Genomic DNA, 22,299 nt, shown 5'->3' on the forward strand with positions numbered 1-22,299 from the left:
TTCTCTTCGTTACTATTCGTTCGTACATCTTGCCTAGGCACGATGTGAGGGATATCGGCCTGAGGTTTTCCACTTGTAGTTTTTTACCGGGCTTCGGAATCATCACCACGACCGCGTGTTTCCATTCGGCGGGTACTGTTCCTTCCTGCCATAGTTTATTGAGGTACGCGGTGAGCTGGTCAATAGCTCCGTCGCTTAAGTTTCTGATCAGTGAATTGCGGATTCTGTCTGCTCCTGCTGCCGTGTTTCTTGTTGCCGACCTGATCGCATCGACCACCTCTTCCCTGGTTATGGGCCTGTCCATGACGGGGTTCTCTTCGCCTTGATATTCCTCTTTGTAACACTCGACCTGGTCGTTGCCGTAGCATTTGACCCGGACCTCCTCCAGTAGTTGTTTATCTGTACCGGTGTATTGGTGCACCAACCTTCGTATTGCTTTGCCGCTCTCCGACTTGTTTTTGCTTGGGTCCATGAGGGACTTGAGGATCTGCCACGTTCTGGCCGTGCTCAGGGTGCCGTTCAGCGCGTTGCTAAACTGCTGCCATCCTTGTCTGGCCAGCTGCGTCGCGTACTCCTCCGCCTGCTTGGTGATTTCAGCTATCTTGGTCTTGAGCTTCCTGTTCAGCTTTTGTCTTTTCCACCGTGCGGTGAGTCCGCGTCTCGCCTCCCATAGCTTGAGGAGTCGCTTATCCACCTCCAGGGCGTGTTCGGTTCGGTCCACTTCTTTGGTGTAGAGTTCCTGGACCTCCTTGAGCTGTTGGCTCCACTCCCCCACAGATACAATGTCGCCTCCTTGCATCTGTCTACAGTGGGCCCTGAAGGCGTCCCAGTCGACGAGACGGGTCTTGCCTATTTTTCGTTTTGTGTCTTCGGCTGTGATGCTGGTTTTCAGTATATAGTGGTCGCTTCCTAGGTTTTCGAGTAGGTTTTCCCACTCGACCTGTCTGGCGCCCCTCACAAAAGTCAGGTCGGGGCAAGTGTCTGGGCTGACGCTGTTACCCTGTCTGGTTGGTTGGGTTTCGTCAGTTAGGAGATCGCAATCCGTTTGCTCTGCAGCGTCGCTGATTGTTCTTCCTTTTTTATCGTCTTTGCTGTAACCCCATTTTGGGTGCTTGGCGTTGAAATCGCCTGCTATTATTAGGGTGTTGTTGCCCGCTAGTTTTCTAGCCTCTGTAAAAAGCCTGCTAAAGTCCCCATCCTTCTGCTTAGGCGGGCTGTATAGGTTGATAATAAAGGTGCTCTTGGATTGTGCTTTCTTTTTAGGTATAATCTCTGTGATCGTGTGGTCGATCCGAGTGTCCGTTATTTCGTCGTGTGCTATGGCTACCAATTTCTTGCTTACGAGGGTCGCCGTACGGCGAGCTTCCTGACACGTATAGCCCCTCAGCGAAGGTGTGCAGTTGGCTTCCTGTAATATAATTATGTCTGGTGGGGTTCCTTTGGCATAAATGTACTGCTGCAGGAGGCCTTGTTTTTGCCTGTACCCCCTGCAGTTCCATTGCCATATCTCTAATTGTTGGAGGCGTTCTGCCATGATGGTGTACTAGGGTTGGAGTTGAGGGTTTCTGCGCCGAACCTGCGTTCGTTATATAGGCGTTCTCTAGCGTCGTTAGTCGTTCTCTGCGCGTTCTGATTCTTAATGTGTGTTCTAACGTTTTGCTCTAGAAGGGCAAATTTCTGCTGCATAAATTGCATCTGCTCTTGCGTCTGTTTCTGCATGTTCATTATGAGAGCCTCGAGCTTCCCATCTTGTGGCTGTGTTGCTTCCACCATTGGGGGTGGTGGGGTCTGAGTTTTGGGCTGTGTCTGCCCTGTCCTGATTTCGCGGAGTTCTTTAAGGACCTCGCTCAGCTGCTTTCTGAGTTGGCCTAGTTCCTGTCTGAGGGCTTTGTTCTCTTCCATTAACTGTTTCTCGCGAGTGGATTGTGTGTTTGTGTTTGAGTGCGGAGCAAAGAGCGTTTTGGGAGGGCCGTCTCCCCAGCTCACCTTGACACCGCCGGTCTTCTTTTTCTGCTGTTGCTCTTGTCCTTGCTTCTGCTTCTGTTGCTGTTGTCCCAGGGGCGGGAAGGACTCGTCCCGCTCGGATCCTCGACTCCGGCTCCGGTTGCGGCTGCGTCCGCGGCTGCCGCTGCGCCCGGATTCCTGGCTCTCGTCTCGGAACCACCGCGGCCTTCTTCTGCGGCTGCGGTCCCGGCTCTTGCGTTGCTGCTGCAGGGGGCCCCACCGCAGCTCGCTCGCTGATTTGAGTCGTTGTTTGCAGTCCCTCGTGCCCGTGATGTGGTCGCCGTCACACACTAGGCACTTGGGTGTACACTGGTGGTCCGTCGTTGGGTTCTGAAGTCCGCATTGTCTGCAGACCTTGGCGTTCGGGTTTGGGCAGACGTCCATGCGATGCCCCTGTTGGCCGCAGGTGTAGCATACCTGCCTTGTTGGCCTGTACGGGTGGCACCGGTATTCGCTGCTGTGGTAGATGACAAACTTCGGAAGAGTCGGGCCGTCGAAAGTGATGAGGGCCGTGCTTGAATTTCCAAGCATTCTTGCCGTTATGACTCTGACGCCCTGGGTGCGAAGTCGTATGTGGGCCTTGAGTTCCTCGGATGTGGTTTTCGGTGCTGGGCCGTGAATAACTCCCCGTAGCGTTCCCTCCGGGGCCGCCGCGTGTGTGTTCACTGCAAAGCTTTTGCCTCCAAAGTTGATCTGCCTGATGTGCAGAACCTTCTTGGCTGCGTCTTCGTTAGCTGTGCTCACGATTATGATGTTCGAGCCGTGGCGAAGTCGGACGAGAAGATCTTCTTCCTTGCATCCTCTTCCGGTGGCCGCAACCACCGCTTCCACCACTTTGTATTGCGGTAGATCCTTGACTGCGAGTCCCCTCGGCCGGAGGACTATCTTGATGTCGTCTTTCGGGAGAGGAGGCAGTCGCAGCCTCGGCCCTCCCTCCCATTGTTTCTTCTCCGGTGCGCCAGCTGCGCTTCTTCCCGCTTCGTCGGAAGATGGCGACCTTCCTGCGCCGTTTCCCGCCAAAATTTGCGGTTTGTCGCCGCCATTTTGGCGTCTCTTCGATTTCTTTGACTGGACGACCGCCCAGCCTTCTGCTTTGTCTGCGTCCATTCCGTTAACTTGTGGTCGTTGTAGAGTCGATGGGGTGCTGCATCCCGGGGCTTGAGTCCCTGTAGCGACGAGGCCGTCGTGGCCTCGCGGTACGTGGGTCACGTCGATGGTGTCGTGGAAGTCTTCTTCCATGTTTTCGGGCGGTTCCGTAAAAAATCCTGGTTGTCTTGTGATTGTGGGTTGTTCCTGACTCGAAGTTTTCGTTCGGGACATCGCTCCGATGCGTCTTCACCGCGGGCCGAGGCCGGGAAGGCCGCGGAGCCCCGAGCTCGTGCTAAGCCTCGTTATGCTTAACGCCTGGCCGACCACGTGGGAACTTCAAAGTCCGATAAAATCCTAAAAAATGGACCCACCGGCTTGGAAGTGGTATCCTCGTGGTCCGCTTCACTTTCGGCGTCGGTTCCAGCAAGAATTTTGGAGATCCGTAGGGATTAACCGGGTCAGAGGACCCAAAAATCGCGGAGCGCATGTGAGGCACGTCCGTACTCTTCGACGATCGCAGCGCCCTCCCGTATCGCGAAATGGGTCTGCGCGGATTTGCTCTTGACAGTCCCCGTCCACGACCCGGAGAGCACCCTCAGGACATCGCCGAGTATGTCAACCGCCAGCGTAGTTCCCTGCCTCCTCCCCGCCGCCCGTCTCCGCGCCGCGAGTCGCGCTCGCCTTGTCCACGCCGGTCTTCGCCTTCTGCGTCCCGTTATGCCTCAGAACAACGTGGTTCCTCGATCCCACATCGGGAAAACTAGCTCCGGCGACCTTTGGAGGCGAGGCCGCAGAACGCCGATCCGACGCAAAGCTTCCACCTCCGCACCGACCAACTCGCCCCGACGTAGAACGCCGCATCGCCGCACAGTTTTCCCCGACGCTCCACCCGAATCGCCCCGACGTCGCAACACCAGTCGTCCACCAGCTCCCGCCGCCGCACCGACTGAGTCCCTCCCCTCAAACATCGACAGGCCGCGCTGACGGCCGGATCTCCTTGGACATCCCTGTTCTCGTCGACACTAAGGAGGTCAGCGCGTTGGTTGATACGGGCGCAGATTACTCCATCCTTAGCGGACGGCTTGCGACGACCCTGAAAAAAGTGACGACATCGTGGGAAGGCCCCGACATACGTACGGCGGGGGGACATGTTGTCGCACCACTCGGTATGTGTGCGGCCCGTGTTACTGTTCGCGGCTGCACCTTCGTCGCCACTTTTCTTGTTCTGCGCGAATGTTCTCGCGATGTCATCCTTGGCATCGACTTTCTTCGTGAGCACGGTGCTATAATAGACCTTTCCGAATCGCTTGGTGACGTTTTCCACCAAATTGGCCACAGCAGAGCCGGCGCAACAGGGTTCTCAGTCCGCCCTGCGAATCGCCGAGGATAACGTTACGGTGCCTCCACGTGCCAGCATTCTCGCTAGAGTTACCTGTGATGAACCACATCGGGGACTCCGTGTTGTCGAGCCTAATGTCTCTCTCGTACTCACTAAGGGAATTGCGGTGGCACGAGGCCTTAGCTGCCTGCATGACGGTTGGCCAGAGGTCCTTATTACCAACTTTTGCAATGAGCATCGACATTTATTCCGTGGCACAGCCATCGCTTACGTCGACCATGTCCAGGAAGTGGCCGAATGTTTTGCTTGCGAGGAGGACACCACTGGAGGTGACGCAGCAGCGCTCGACGACGTCAACATAAATCCGGGCCTTTCATCCGCTGAAAAGGGGCAACTCCAGGACCTCTTGGGGGAGTTTCGTGCGTGTTTCACGTCGTCGTCTAAGGTGCGACAAACGTCGATAGTTAAACACCGCATCATCACGCCTGAAGGAGCTCGACCCATCCATCAGCAGCCCTATCGTGTGTCCCCTCGGGAGCGAGATGCTATACAATCACAGGTCAAAGAGATGCTCACGGACAGCGTCATCCAACCGTCAAGCAGCGCGTGGTCGTCTCCTGTCGTCCTGGTGAAGAAGAAAGACGGAACATTGCGATTCTGCGTCGACTATAGGAAACTTAACAGTGTGACAAAGAAAGACGTGTATCCGCTGCCGCGTATCGATGACTCCCTCGACCGTCTTCGCCAAGCCAAGTACTTCTCTTCGGTAGACCTCAGGAGCGGTTATTGGCAGATAGAAGTCGATGAGAGGGACCGTGAGAAAACCGCCTTCATCACACCGGACGGGCTCTACAAATTTCGCGTCCTCCCCTTCGGGCTCTGCTGCGCTCCTGCCACTTTCCAAAGAATGATGGACACCGTCCTCACAGGTCTGAAGTGGCAGACATGTCTTGTTTATCTTGACGATGTCATTATTTTTTCCGCAACGTTCACGGAACATCTGCACCGTCTCAGAACTGCCCTCGAAGCCGTTCGTTCCGCCAACCTCTCCCTCAAACCACAAAAATGTCACTTTGGATTCACCGAATTGAAGTTCCTTGGGCACATCATTAGTGCTAATGGAATCCGAGCTGACCCAGAAAATCTTGCTGCCGTTGCTGCCTTTCCGGTCCCCGCTCACAAAAAAGCAGTCCGACGTTTCTTGGGCCTCTACTCCTATTATCGTCGCTTCATTAGAAACTTCGCCCAGCTTGCCAGCCCTCTGACGCTCATAACCCGGGATGATACATCATTTTCCTGGGGCAGCGAACAGCAGACTGCCTTCAACGACTTACGACGCCGACTCCAATCGCCGCCAATCCTAGCACATTTCGACGAAGATGCCGACACGGCGGTACATACGGATGCGAGCAACGTCGGTCTTGGCGCCGTTCTCGTCCAGCGCCAAGACGGTGTCGACAAAGTAATTGCCTACGCCAGCCGCGCACTGTCGCGCGCTGAATTGAACTACTCTACCACCGAAAAAGAATGCTTAGCAGTAGTCTGGGCAGCAGCTAAGTTCCGCCCATATCTGTATGACAGACCGTTTTGTGTCGTCACCGACCACCATTCGCTGTGTTGGCTAAAAAATTTAAAGGACGCTTGCGGCCGCCTCGCCCGTTGGGCATTACGCCTGCAGGAATTCGATTTCACCATCACCTATAAGTCCGGCCGGAACCACACCGACGCTGATAGCCTGTCACGCGCTCCCGTCGAACCTCCTCCACAAGACACCATCGACGACGACAGCTTCCTTGGAGCCGTCAGCATGTCTGAGCTCGTCTCCAGACAGCGTGCCGACGCCGAGCTGCGTCTGCTCATAGAACATCTCGAAGGTGGGCACCCTGAGATACCACGGTACCTAGCTCGTGGGATATCATCGTTTTGTCTCCGGAGCGGGGTGCTTTATAAAAAGAACTCTACTTCCAGTCCGACAACTTACCTGCTCGTCATACCGTCTGATTTACGGGATGAAGTTCTCCTGGCCTGCCATGATGAACCAACTTCCGGCCACCTTGATGTTACCCGCACCTTGTCCCGAATCCGGCAGAACTATTACTGGCCCCAGCTCACGTCAAGCGTCAAGCGTTATGTCCGGACATGCCGGCAATGTCAGCAGTGGAAGAAACCGACGCTCAAGCCTCCCGGGCTGCTTCAGTGCATCGAGCCGCCACAAAAACCATTTGACAAAGTCGGCATGGACCTTTTGGGGCCATTTCCTTTTTCGTCGTTCGGCCACAAGTGGATCGTAGTCGCCACCGACTACTTGACCCGTTACGCTGAAACGAAGGCCCCTTGCGCGAGGTACTGCCGCCGAAGTTGCCCTCTTCTTTATGCACTAAATCGTGCTTAGACACGGCGCCCCATCGATCATCATTACTGAACGAGGCAAGGCGTTTCAAGCCCGGCTCTTACGTGACGTCTCAACGCTTAGCCACAAAGCTCATCGACCCACAACAGCGTACCATCCCCAAACCAATGGTCTAACGGAACGGCTCAACAAAACATTAGCGGGCATGATCGCGATGTACATTGACGTTGAACATAAAACATGGGATGAGATCTTGCCGTACGTCACCTTCGCAAATAATACAGCGACGCAGGAAACCACCCAGTTTACCCCGTTCCGTCTCGTCTATGGCAGGGAGGTCCGCATGATGTTGGATGCGATGCTCCCGTACGGCGATGAAGAGGTAACCCCTGAAGCAGGAAACTTCGCGGAAAACGCAGAGCAAGCCCATCAGCTGGCCCGCTTGAACATCAAGGAACAGCAATCCGTCGATGCTCGACACTATAACCTTCGGCACAGAGACGTGCACTACGAGCCGGGTGACAATGTATGGGTGTGGACACCCCTGCGCCGCAAAGGGTTGTGCGAAAAGCTTATCAATCGGTATTTTGGCCCGTACAAAGTCCTGCGCCGCCTGAACAGCCTCAACTACGAAGTTGTCCCCGATGGAACTGTGGTCGCCGGCCGTAAGCGTCAACGGCCTGAAGTCGTCCATGTAGTGCGCCTAAAACCGTACTATTCGCGTGACTGAGCGCTGTGTGCACGCTGTGTGTCGCCCCTTTACCTCCTTACCCCACGTGTGAACTTTACTCTCCTCACCTCTCAACTAGCGCCGGATGTATAATTCACCTCACCCCAATTTTTCGTTTGTTTTTCCCCTTCTTCTCTCCCTGTACATAACCCATTCCACACCGAGACGGTGTTTGCTTTCGCGGGGGGGAATAATGCCACGTGCAGAACGCGCCGTGCGGCCTCCACGCTTAGTCGAAGAGGACGACGAAGTGTTGGTGGGCTCCCGAGGCGCTCTGGCTCTGTGCTTTGGACCCTGGCTGTCTGATTAAAGCGCCTAGCCTTCTGTTCCCCCCGACTCTACCTGCACGGCTCCTCAGGTCGTGACAATATGTTCCACAGGAATTCCCTGTTCGCGTTGTCGTATGCACCGCTTATGTCCAAGAAGGCTAAATACAGAGGTCTGTTTTCCGCCTTAGCTATTTCTATGCACTGGGTAAGCACGAACAGGCAATCATATAAGCGCCTACTACTTCTGAACACATCCTGAAGTTCTCCGACAATTCTATTACTCTCTACCCATGACTGCATTTTTATTTTCACTGCCTGCATCGCCAGCCTGTATGTAACTGATGTTATCGTAATCGGTCGGAAGGATTTTATGTTCGTCTTATTGCCTTTTCCTCTATAAATCAAATTCATTTTACTCTGTTTCCAGCTGTGCGGAATTTGCTGACTCGTTATGACTTCCTCCAATATTTTTATCAGCGTTTCCTTCGTCTTGGGCCAAGTTCATTAATTAGCTTGATTGGAATTTTCTCGATCCCTGCTGACGTACATGTTGGAATATTTGCTTCCGCCTTTTTCCAGTTAAGATTCGTCAGTTCCACGCTGTTTTCTATTGTGCGTTCCAGTGTTGCTCCCTCGTTTGGGGTGATTACTCTATCGTCTTTCTTAAATGACTCAGCTATAACTGATGAAATGTAGTTCACAGCGTCATCTCCTTCTAAACATTTTCCTTCGGTATCGTGAATCTGTTCCTGCTTTCTGTGATTCGCTTTGCCCAGCCAGCTTATATGGTTCCAGAATTTCCTTGGCCCCCTTTAGTTGCATCGCGAACTTCAGCCAGCCAGCGATCAGAGGACTGCTTTATTTTAGCCTCGACGAGGACCTGCACGTGCTGTTTCTTTTCTCGATAAGATTCCCATTTTCGGACTATTTCCTCTTCAGATAACTGCGCCCTCTTTGCTTCTCTGTGTTCCCGTGATGCCAACCGTCGTTGTTCGATGGCCTCTCTAATTTCCTTATTCCACCAACTTCGTGGATTCCTCTTTCCTCTCCAGTGGTTTACTCCTTTTACTTGTTTTATTTTTGTACTAATGAGGAGTTCTAACTTATTATAATTCCACTTTTCCATGGGATTTGTCTTTATTGCTTCCTCTATGGACCCCGCTAATTGCGCTATTTGTTCGTCATTTATTTTCCGCACTCTGTTTGACTCCCCTTCATTTCTCTTTTCAGCAGGGCTCCAAACTGTAGACTAATACGCTTATGATCACTACCGAGGCTGTATTTCCTCTCTTTGTCTATTTACATTATTTTGAGCTTGCTATACATCCCCTGCGAGATTAGGCAGTAGTCAATGGTCGTTTGCCGGTTACTGGATTCCCTCATGATTTGTCCCTCACACTTAGTTTCTCTGTATACAATAACTAGGTTGTTTCGCTCGCAGAAGTCTAGCATCAACCTCCCGTTATAATGTCTATCCATCCAGGTCCTCGATGTGGCTATTCATGCCCCCCAACAGAATAATATTGGCGCCTTCTCAAAACCGCTTTATATCGCCATTTAGACACTTAACTAGATCCGTGTTCTCTTGCCTGCATTTGTCCCTAAATAAACTACTCCTAGCCATGTCCTTTTACCGGCAATTTTGCCCGATAACCAGACATGATCTTTGCAAGTTGACTTTATTCTTTGGCAATTTGTTCCTTGATGTATCAGCATACCTACTCCTCCTCCCTTCCTCTCTGTTGTTGTTCTGTTGCTCCCTTCCCATGCATAACCATCAATATATGGTGGGTCTTCTAGATCCCTGAGATGTGTCTCGCATAGCGCGTATACACCTACTTCTTCGTCCTTCAACTGCTGTTCTATCTCTAACTACTTCGCTCTCTTTCTACCGCCTTGCATGTTTATGTACCTGACCCTAGTGTTAAATTTGTTTTTGTAGTTTTCTTCCTGGACCTCCTAGTGGCCATATTATTGGCGTCAGCCTTCATTGTTACACTTTCTACTTTGCTTCTACCTACCCCTCTGCCTTGAGCCGCAGAGGACCCCCTAAAAAAGCTACTGCCCTGCCTGCCAGGCGCCACCCGATCTCGGCTTCTAGCCTGCTATTAAAGTGGATGCCATCTCGTGTAAAGCCTCCGCCAAAGCCTGCTCTATGCACTTCCCTGTTTATGTCTGCCACTTCAAAGCCTTTCTCCTGGCTTAACTTCCATATCTCCCAATTAACAGCCACAACGTCCTTGGCAATTTCTCCGTTCCTTCCTTGCACTTCCGGCGCTATGCACACCACGATCTGGACTTGCTGTGCTATCGCCCTTGAATCGTCAACTCCCTCCGATAATCTTTCTACTACTCTTGCGGCTTCACCATTCAAGACATGATTTAGTCCCGCCGCAATCACCGCCAAATTGCGCTCTTCAACATTCTTAGAAAGTTCGTTTCTTGTTTCTCTCAGCACTACGTCCATTCTCCTGTTTTGGAATGCCCCGACTGCTACCCGCTTAACACCCTTTACACGCTCCATTATAGTTCTTTTGCACCTACTCATATTTGAGTCACCACCGATAAGTACTTGGGTACTCCCTTCCTCCATCCTAAGTTCCGGTTTATTATGCCGGCTCTTTTCTGTGGCTGCGACCTCATTCCTGGAAGTTATCTTGTTCTCCTTCTCTCCATCTCCAACACACTTCCTAGCTACCACGTGTGAGTAGCTGTTCCCGTCTGAACCCGCCTGACCTAACTCCTTATCGCTGTCCATGCCAGCGCTGGCCCCATCCACGTGGCTTGCGCTTGAATATCCGCCAATGTTGCTTCACTTGACGGTGCCAGCCATTTTTGCGTTCAACAATTCACTAAGCTGCTCTTGGATTTTGGGCTTCTCTGCCCTCTCTACCTGCAGCTCTTTTTCTAAGGCATCCATACGTAGCGCTAGGCCGGTGTTTGCTTCGTCAGCCCTGTCCAGGCGTGCACCTAATACGCAGCATTTGCACATAAAATCCGCGCCTTCGGCTTCCCCTGCAGATTCGAACCGCGTTTCTTTCAGATTCACCAACGTCTCACACTCCTTGCATTTTACCTTAAGTTGCTTGACCATCTTAGCAGCACTATTATTCCTACCACAAAATGCTAGAAAAGAAAAAAACAACCACTTGCAACCACGTGCTCAAACAAAATTCTGCCTACCGCTAAAGCCAATCACCTAGAAAGTGATACTAACTACCTGTCTTCTACTAACTAAAGGAATACTAACTACCTGGCTCACAAGTGAGCACTGCAGATCTATAGCTGCTAGTCGGAAAAGGTCCGGACGTTAGGTCACTGACCTGCTCTTTCGCGAGCACTTCACCTAACTAGCCGAGATCTTAAACTAGCCGAAATCTAAGCTCTCAAAATGTTAAAGGAAATAACTCATCGATTTCTCGTAGTCACGCCCTCTCGCAGTCGTCCGCCCGTCAGGTCCCGGTCACCACCCGTAATCCGAAGATCACCAAGACAAGCGTCCGCACCGCACGGCCAGCGCCTCCTCTGTAAAAATAGAGGAGGCGCTGGCACGGCTCTCACTGGCGCGATAAGAGTGCGCCACCTCTTGATGAATGCTCGCAACCTGTAGCGAGGTTGTGTGGCCTCCATGACAGCAAAAGGAGACAGCCATCTCGGAGGCACCGAGCGCTCGCAATCGCCGTCAAGATGACAGCAAAGGAGCGAGCGATCCCACCGCCATCGGTCGGTTAATCCTTGCAACTGATGCAAGAACGTGGCCACGTGACTAACAAGCAGCAGGGCATGGATGTTCGCTCTTTCTCGTGTTTGGTGCCAGTGCGTACAGGTGTGCGTTCCGTGCTTCGAGACTTAGGCCTATCCCCATCAAACGGTCGAGTTATCTTCAAGCGGAATAGCGTGCTCACGCGCTCAGTATACAGCTGGCTTCAAGCGCAACGCTATTCTGCTTGCTGAGAAAGTGGGAAATTCAGCGGCTGCAAGACGTCTGGACGTCAACGAATCGACGATCAGGGGATGGAGGAAACATCGCGAGGAATTTTTTAACTGCAACAGCCTGCGAAAAGGCTTTCGGGGGCCCAAGAAAGGCCGCTTCCTGGAGTTGGAGCGTCCCCTTGCAAAGTTCATTAGCTAGCAACGTTCCCGACTGCTTGAAGTAAGCATTGAAATGCTTCAGTGCATAGCACAGGAGCTTGAGCGGGACACGGGTTTGACCCAAATCCAGTTTAAGGCATCACGAGGCCTGGTGCAGAAGTTTATGCGAAGGGCCGGGTTATCCCTTCGACGCACGACTTCTATTTGTCAGAAGCTGCCCGGGGACTTCGAATCAAAACTTCGAGAGTTCCAGCGCTACGTTACCGATCTTCGTCGCTCTACCAACATGCCACTTGGACATATCGGCAATGCCGACCAGACCCCCGTGTATCTGGGCATGCCTATGTCCAGAACAGTACACAAGTCTGGTGAGCATGAAGATCGCCTTAGAAGCACAGGCAACGAAAAAATCAGGTTACCGTTATGCTGCCATGTTTGGCTGACGGCTGCAAGCTCTATCCATTCATCATTTTTCGCCGGAAGACGCTCCCGAAGGAAACTTTCCCGAAAGACGTCATCATGCGCTGTCACAAAAAAGGTTGGATGGACTTTAATCTTGTCATAGATTGGATTCAAAGCGTGTGGGACCGAAGGCCAGGTGCATTGCTGCATCTGGAAGCAATATTGGTTCTGGACTCTTTCCGAGGTCAACTGACACCCGGCGTCAAACAAAACCTACAGCGTGACCGAACGCATCTGGTTGTTATAAAGGGTGGCATGACCTCCGCAGCCTCTGGACGTTTGCATGAACAAGCCCTTCAAGGATCGCTTGCGACAATTATACTGGGAGTGGATTGAAAGCTCATCAACAACAACACCTGCAGGTAGGCTGAAATGCCCAAGCGCGTCTACCGTTGCCCACTGGGTTTCAGCAGCCTGGTACGGGCTGCCTCATGATTTGGGCTACCGCGCATTTAGGAAATGCTCATTTTCAAATGCTCTAGACTGAAGCAATGACGACCTGCTGTGGGAGGCAGCTAGTGACAAAGAAGAGACAAGCTGTGATGATGACAGTGACGGCGACAACGGCCGTGAGGATGAAAATGTATAGGAATGCCTGTTTGGCTTGTATTTCAATAAAGTTGTCTTTGACCCTCAGAACTGTGCGATGTCAGTTCCTCGCGTCACATTCGGGTTCTTTCGGTTTTTCTGTCGCACGCCCGAAGTCAACCCTTGCGTTACAATCGTAGTTTTTTTCCCCATTTTCACACCCGAAATGTTGACCATCGCGTTACAATCGTGGTCGCGTTACATTCGAGTAAATATGGTATAATGCTGCTTCGCCCAATGATTCACTCCTAATCAGGTTCACTATTTTCATCACGCTAAGAGGAACCTTTGTTTTTCACACGACATCTGACAGGCTTACCTCAACCAGAAAAGGAAGGAATAAATAACTGAAACGTTACAAAAACTTTCAAGCCCTCAAATGTTAGACAATATTCGCTAACAAATGTTCGTGTCAAAATTCTTGTGCGCGACTCTCTCAACTGCTGTTTGCATTTTGCAGGTTTGTTTTGCCAATTTACTTTCCTGGCCTTTAATTTAAGGGTGTCCATTTGGAATCGAAGGTGGCCTAAATGTTAGTAACGGTGGACATTAAAGAGCCTAAATTTAAGCATAAGTGTAGCATAAGGGGATGGAGAAAGTGGAAATCAAATATGTGCATTATGTAGTGGAAATACCACTGACCGCTTCTCACGCACTTGTCCTCGAGAGCAAGCTGGTAACTTGCAAGACATTTTCGAAAATTCGCGCTCTTGCGCCGCAACCCACGTCACCAGGCGTTCGCCCGAGATTGCGCGCATTGCATTGGCTAGCGCGAATGGTGTCATGATGCAGAGTGCTATCATTGGTTCGCGAGCAATACAGAGAAAAAGGACGGGTGCTTGCCCGGCCCCAAAGGTGACTGGAGCACCTCCCCCTTTGTATTCCCTCTGTCTGTAGTTGCGGCGGCTGGTGTACGAGTTGAGAGGTAAAACATGGAGGCCGTTTTTAATTGCCAATATCTCTGCTTTACAATAGCTATACTGAAAATTTTTGCCAGAAACGTCGCAAAGTGCAAACAAGAGCAAACAAACATGGCATGCAAAAACTCGCCAACAGCAACACTATATAGGCGAAGCTTCGTAAAAGGTCGCCTTTGCCTTCCACCTTCCAGCGTAAACTGCAAGGCGACTGGCGCCTTTACGAAATTTTTCAGTATGAGGTGTGTAGCCTCGTCCACTGTGTCGCCTCCGATCAAGGCAAGCCGCTTGATGTGAAAACCATTACAGCACAAATCATAAGATTTTGAATAAAAATAAATAATGAATGAGCATTTATAAATGGTCATATTTATTGCATACAAGCACAGCAAGTAAGACCTTTATCTATGCTTAACATCCAGAAATTGTTTACACCCATTTTTTACCAAAGAATTGCTATTTCATGCACATGATGAAAAAAAACGCATGTGCAACCAACATAAATACAGAGATAAACCTGTCTTAACTGCACTGCTTAGAAGAATGTGCTGGTGCCAAGCTGATCGAAACATGCTCAAGCCATGAGCGACAGCTTTTCAGTGTGATGCGCCAAAGCATGCCCTATTAACCCCCTCCCCAAATATTTCTTATTTGTACCAGAAACCCAAGAATTATTTCACCAAATTTCATGCAAGCAAACTGCAAGACATTGATCAAGAGTGACAAAGGTAAAAAAATGGCACAGCTAAGAGATGGAGACCATGCTGCAACTTCCAAAAAATGCCAATCTGTGAGAGCAATACATATGCAGTCATCTTGCACTCCATATTTTCATGCCTGCTGGTTCCCGGAAAAGTTCAATTTTCTAGGCACGTACTTTTAATTTTCGTTACTTGGAGCAGCCAGAAACTTATGTGCAAGCATACTGCAAAACTGCCAACCTGGCGATATCAAAAATCAGAAAATATTATTCGCACTTTCTAGGGAGTGGGGTGGGGGAGGCACTGCATCAATCTGTGTCGAGTCCTTCACGGCAGGGACTTTGCTGTCTACACTAGCACCGTGCCATGGCAGCCACTTCAGAAGGCTCACAGGAAAAGCTACACCTTCTCTACTGCAGCCTTCCAGAATGCTGTACCCATGCTGTACCACAAAATAAGCCATAACCACTTTAGCTTTGGCTTAAAGCTGTACTCAAGGTGATTCCGAGCTCATCTTTTCATCGCGTGAACTCAAGCCCCAAGTAGCCACATAATTTTGAATAACCAGTGAAAACAGTGCGGACAGATAATATGCTGATTCCAGAATTTCCATGTTTACGAATCAGATCATAAAACTTGCAATGAGAAAAACATTTCTTTACAACAACCCACTGAAAAGCCTGGCTTACCAGAACAGCCCTTCTGTCAGGGTCTTCAAGGAGTTCTTCCAGCTCCTCAATATTTCCCACGGAACTCAATGGGACCAGCTCTTCTCCAAGATAATGCTGCAGAGCAGCTGCGCGATCTGCTTTGAGCTCTTTGATGACAGCTGTGATCTCCATCAGGAGCTGCACTGTCCGACTGTTGAAGCCTGAAATGTTAAAAATCTATGATTAATTACAGAAAGACTGCACGTATCCCTCTGAGTGCTTTAGTACGGCTAAAGATATCACAATTTGGTTTACACCAAACACTGATCGCATAGCACAGAAATAATTTTTTTTTTAAATTCGGTGCCATTTGAAATTGGTCCGTACCCCCGAGATGAACGCACTAGTTGCTGCACTACAAAGTACAAGTTGTCGGGTGTTTTGAGAGAAAAATAGTAGAATACGACTGCATTACTGGGTCCCATTCACATCACGCATTCATTAGGTCTACCTTTATTCTGCTTGAACCCATCAAGCTTCTCAGCTTGATAGAGCAGCTCTGCCTTCTGAAAAGGTTCGAGATTTCTGATATGAGCGAAAAGCATGTCCACTCCCGATTTTGAGAGCGCACTGCACTACATAATCTGTTTGTGACCTGTAGTAAACTGTCAAAATAGGCAACAGAGAAAGAGAAAAAGAGAAAGCTTCGTGGCCTGTGGATAGCGTGCTGTCTCACAAGATTTAATTCCCACCACCACCTATGAGAGAATTTTGGTGTATCTGAACATTGCTGAGCTGTTCCTGAATTTTTTATTTCTCTGTTCCATTAGGAATTTTCACCCCCGGCCAACGCCACTGCAGATTTTTCTGTGACAAAAGGTCGGTAACACTGTCGCATTAAAATTCAGAAATAATGTGGGGTCTGGACAGCAGTTAATGTGCTCACTGTGATGACAGCATTACATGTAATAGCCTTATGCTCCTGCTCCTAGCAGCAGATGTGCCAATAAGTTGTTTTTAAATACCATAACTTTTGAATTTCTTAGACCGACAAATCGCCCCCATATCCATAGTTTATGAAACTTCTTTTGAACTGCAATGCCACGACTAAGGGTGATGTCATGAGAAACGACAGGCTATCTCGCACTGCCATTCACATCAGTCGTGACAATCTTGACAGTTGTCTGGAAATGAAACAGCACTATACAAAATTGAATGTAGCCCACTCATGTTGCGAGCATGGGGTGTCCATTTCTCGTCAATATGAAAAATCCATTCAGTGATATATTGCCAAATTCATTATATAATCAGCATATAACTTTCCTGCCACTGTTATTTTAGGCAAGCAAGCAAGACTGAAGCAACAAATATTAGAGGTATGAAAATTCATATTCAAAATTCTGACTAAATTTCAGACAGCCTTCGCTATTCGATTCCCACTTTCACTATAGTTTAATCACGATATAACGAACATGGATACAGCGATTTAACAGTGTAGTGAAATGAAGAGTGAAAAATCTGACATTATATTCGTTATAATGAAGCAGTTTTTTGTATTCGCATGGCTCAAAAGGCAGAAGGAGCCGTAAAAACTTAAAGGAATGCAATATTTTGATCATCTGAATAGTCCAGAGTAGTAGTGTGTATGAATGTACCGTGCATTCACATGCCGCACCATATAGGGGCAGTACGAACTAGCGTCAAGCTGACAGACGCAAGACAGATACGTGATCGAACCATCGCCTCATCATGCCTCACTCCCCTGCCACATGTGCATACCTGCGCGCAAGTGCGCTGCACTCCATGACTAAATCAACTCCGTTGTGCAAAATGGCAATGCAGAAGCACAAAGTAGTCTCATTTGAGTCATTTTTGGACGTCCACAGCGAGCGCAAAAGGGGACATTACTGAGGACTTCGGTGTTGCATCTAGCACTCAGTCGACAATTGTGAACGCAAGACAGAAGAGTGCAGACATCTGTTGACATCTGTTCCAAAGGAGACATGAAGAATGATCACCTTGTCATCATGTCGACTAGTGGTTCTGAATGTTATGTTTGAGAACTTAGTCTCTGCTCATGACAACTTGGTAGTGCCACCTGAACTGACCAACCAAGAAAACGCTGACGAGGTCGATTCTTGCAGATGATGCAAGTAGGGATGATGACAGTGAACCGGAAAGTGAAGAATGAGCTCTAAAAAGCGCAGAGGCTGCCGACACGACCAGGAATTTGAAGGGCTACCTACAGAAAGTACCTGTGGGCTGATGTGGAGAAAGCTCTACATTTAATTGATTTCATGGAGAATTTTGTACTCTCAAATACTGCTCAGTGCCACCAAGCAAAGATTGCATTGTTTCTTAAATAAATCTGGGCGGAGCCAGCATCCCCATCTAGTGTTCATTTCTGCTCTCCAACACAGATCAAAGAGCGATATTTCGCAAGCTTATACCCAGGTCTGAATTCAACAATTGGGCTTTATTACACCTTTCTGTTGTCCCACTGAGAGCACCCTTTGCTTGGGTTTATTTGCAGACTTTTGCACATATTTAGAGCGATTGTTTGGTATAGCAAATTTTCGGCCAAAATTACACTTAGTTATAACGAGATGTGACTCTATTCGAACCTCTTTGATCAGAAATTATGAATTTCTGGTTCATCTAAACTGGCAGTGAACATCGTAACATTCTAAGGCAGCAGTATCTTGCACTTATGAATGGAGCCTACAGCGATTGACGTCAATGAAAGCATAGGGAATTTTTTTATGTTGATCAATGTAAAATAATAATGTAATCATTGAGATAATTGATTAGAAAGAAAGTGGTATACAAACCTATGAGCACCGAATATCATGTTCGGTGCTGTATCAACTCCTCTAAGACGACAGCTGTTCAATCTTCTTCCGTAGATATCTGCTGTATGTAACCTATTGTTGAGATGTTCACCAGCACCATCATTTTCAGTAGTAACAGACATGTATCTTAAGTAGCGAGTGTCGCATGGAACATGATCCGAAGGAAGAGTGGAAGTTGTGCGATAACCCTTTTACACTACCCATGGCAGCAAGGCTGCCCGAATCGAGGCCCTTTATTAGAACAAGGGCCTTTACTAGCGTGCAAGTGTTAGAGGCTTCATTCTCCAGAAAATCCGGTGTCGTCAGCGCTGTCAAAGAAAAATTATGGCCACTGCTATGGCAGGTGGTCGTTTACATGTGACATGGCTGGACTGATTTGGCAGCAGCTTGTGTGTCCTCACGAGGCCAAATGAAATGGCAAGAGCTCCCAACTCGGGCTTATCAAGGTAAACTTCGAGATGGGAGAGTGAGATGGAAATCAAACCCACTGGGACCTTTTCATCCGCAGTAAAACATGGTACTCCTAGTCAACACAGGCATGTTAGTGTCGCTTGGTTAAAACGAGGCTTTATAGCTATCTATGTCAGGTGGTATTCCACATGATAGGGCAACATACTACTGCATGTGACTGAGTATGTGTGGAATAATAGCGGCAAAATTTGAGAAACTATTTAGTGATTAAACAAGCAGCGAACTCCGTGTATGTTCGCAAGTATCTGCAAGGAGAGCCACAGGCTGGAGCCGTTAACGCTGTCTGTTTTCCCCTAAAGGCAGATCTTCGGTGTCCCCCGAATTTTCTGGCACCCTTGGTCCCATAGGTATAGGTAGCTTAAAGGGGCCATGACATGGTCGTTCTTCATATTGCAGTTTTCTACTTCAGTAGCTAATGCAAGAGCTTATGATTCAATTTTCGAAATTTGGCTGCCCTGGACGCGCTGTATTTTCCAAAAAACACGATCGAAATTGAGACCGGGAGACTTCTCCCACTGGCAGCGACAGCCATATTGAAAGCTCTCATGACGTCACTAGCACGTGCACGGAGCAACGTCGTCTGCTCTTGTTGCTCCAATATACGCAGCGAGGTCTGATTCCCCTCTGTACTTTCGCGGGCGATCAAAGTAGCAGTCGTCCCCCATATATGAATGACTCGTACCGCAAAAGCGATAATAACCCAGTTTTTCTTCGGTATAGGTAGGGTCCGGTCACACTATAGGCCGATGCGACGGCGATCGACGGTCGGTGGGCTGATCGGTACACAAATGCCTTGGCTGACGCACTGGTCTGTCACCCTAGACCGATGGCAACGCCAGCACGATCAACGACCGCGTATCGTAGCAATGTTACAGAGTCAGTTTAGTGGGAACCAGAAGAGGGTGGTAGGGGGCTAGTTGGTATGACATTGAATTAACTTAAGAATTTTAAAACTTATTGGACCTCATGCTAGCCACGGCGACATACGCGATGTGTGTGCACCAGCGAAGATGTGCTTTCATTCAGTGCCTGCGCATAGAACTGATCGGCGAGGCAAGCGACACGGGCAGAAAACGCTGCACGACGGTGCCGCTCGCTGCCGTCGCCTGGGCTTGTGCGGCAGAGCGAAAGCTTCACGCCCGGTGAGGCGACGGCCGGAACAACTGCGCTTGTGTACCTTATCCGCATCGAAAAAGCGCAACAAGTGGCTACATATCATATCTTCACACTTTGTTACTAATCAGTGAGGAACTTTTGCCATATTCTTGATTTTCGGTTAACGGTGGACCGCCGGCCCCTTTCATGACGAGGCCTAGCGAGTACACAGGATTCGTGCGTGCTATTTCGTCGATTGCGGAGAGCGAATTCGCAAATTGTAGCGCCTGCAAATAGCTGTCGAGCGCAGTTTTGGCTACAGTGCCCTCAAAGCAATGACTGCCTACATCGCAGGACGCGAGTACAATAAGGGGGAAGTGCCGATGTGTGACCCGGTCTGCATAGCATGTGCAGAAGGCAGCCGGCAGCAGCCGTCGGCGTCGACTGTGGACAACAAATCTGGCTGTTTTCATTAATTCAAGTAATGTCCGAACGTATTTTTAGCTAAACCGATCTAAAATTAATTTTTGGTGACATAAAAAAAGCAGATACAATTAGCGGAAAGCGCCGGTATCCTACGCGAAGAGTTTCAGGCAATACAGCAATAAGCAGGCAATACAGCATCATCGGTGCTTATTGCAGTGTTTTAATGGTGTATAAATGAGTAAAAGTGCAATTTGTGAGCAAGAGTACGTAATATTAAAGATAATGGTAACCCACCTGGCGTTTTATGTCACGCAAACGAGCAGTACTGTTTGCGCACAGCCATGTAAACAACATCAACGCGGTGCTGCAGTTGTCCTAATCGTCGCACTCCTGGGACACAATGTGCACACACAGCAAAATGCTGTACTATTATTTCAAAGCACTCATTTAGACGGCGGCGGCTATTCATCGGTGCAGACAGTGAAAGCATTAGAGTCACGTAGGGTTTTTCAAGCGGCTTGGTTCCTGCACGAACGTTCTATGAGTCGAAGGAAATGTACGTTCGACTTTCAAACGCGTACATTCATGGCGGAAGTCGTCGCACTCGGCACTTTTCTCTGCTTATTTCGTGCCTCAAGGTTACTGCAGTGCACCTTTTGATAATTTGAGTTTAATTATCGAGCGATGAATAGCGGACAAGAACTTGGTAGCAAGCTACAAAACACCGTGGCTTTCACGGCGCACATCGGCGAAGGCATGCATGGCACTTGCCGCTTTTCACATACGGGAGCACTTGACTGCTCAAAAGAGACCCCACTCTTAACATACGAATAGCATGCTTCTAAGCATGCTTCACTCGGCTCGCGTACTAAGTTGAAGGCTTCCCAAAAGAGAACACGGAAAATATATTTTATTTCGCTAGGCTAAAAAAAAAACTTCGAGCGACCGATCTCTACGGTGTGCATGCAAGCACCTCAACAGCCCGCAGCAGACGACGCGTGGCATGTATGCACTCATGACGTCAGCGATCAGAGGTTGCCAGACCAGCAAACAGTTCGGAAAAGGAATGAAAAAAAAATCTTTTTAAATTATTTACCGCACAGAATCAACTGAAAACTGGAGGAAGTTTAATTTAACCAGTTGGGAATTAAAGGCGATAAGCAGGGTATGCCTGAATATAGGCTATAATGGCCCCTTTAAGAGGGTGATCGCACAAATCCCACTGTTTCATTGGATAACATTTCATTCGCTGTTACACCGGACATACTACATCCGGCGCTACGGACAAGGGTGGCTTACATAAACACCTCAAGGATAGGTTACACGCAGCAAATACCTGCGAAAGAAGATTCAACTGCTGAGTTGGTAGAGCACCGAATACGAAATTCGAAGCTCATAAGTTCAAACCCATCTGACTGCATTAGGTTGTTTTCTTTTACTTTCTAATCAATTATTGTAATCATTACAGTATATTATTTCACAATGACCAATAAAAAAATATCCCCTATACCTTCCTTGTGTCAGTAAATGTTGGCTTAGTGTCAACAGGCATACAGGCACACAATACACCTCCCAGAGGCTTGGAAAGCTACAAGCTTCGCTGGTACTGAATAAAAAAAAATTAACTAAGATTGAAAAACAGATATGCAAGCAGGTGGTCTAGTTATCACCATGCATGCTATACACTGCTTAGCAGATCAGAAAGTGGTTGTTATTAAAGAATACCAAAACTATAGCTCTGCTTCTTTTGTTAAAAAGCGTGAACAACGTCGGACAAGAACAAGAAGGACACGGGACGAGCGTGTCTTTCTAGTTCGTGTCCTTGCTCTTGTCCGACATTGCTCGCGCTGTTTTGCAAAAGATGCATATATACCAACTCGCCCAACAGAAGGTCTGCTTCATTGGTAACTGCACCTGGAAGTTGCTGCTGGAAAGTCGTAGATTCTCGCGGCCGCATTTCTGGTGCGCTGCAATGATCATCCTCGTCCAGGATCACATCGTCGCAAACTTCCGCATGCCTGCAGCTTTCACGAATGGGACTGGCAGATGACCCTGCTGCACTGCTCCGTTCTTCAATACATCCTTTGATATGTAGAAAAAAATTTGGTAAGCTTAACCACATAAACAGCTGGTACACACATACTTATACATGCAGTTTAATAGTACATTAGTCTTTTCCTTGTAGTTACTACCTGCTGTGGCCTCCTCCGATTACAGCATATTATTCCATCTCTACTCTCTCCTCATCATTAAATAAAATGCCA

This window comes from Amblyomma americanum, chromosome 5, assembly GCF_052857255.1.
Source record: "Amblyomma americanum isolate KBUSLIRL-KWMA chromosome 5, ASM5285725v1, whole genome shotgun sequence".
NCBI classification, from domain to species: Eukaryota; Metazoa; Arthropoda; class Arachnida; order Ixodida; family Ixodidae; genus Amblyomma; species Amblyomma americanum.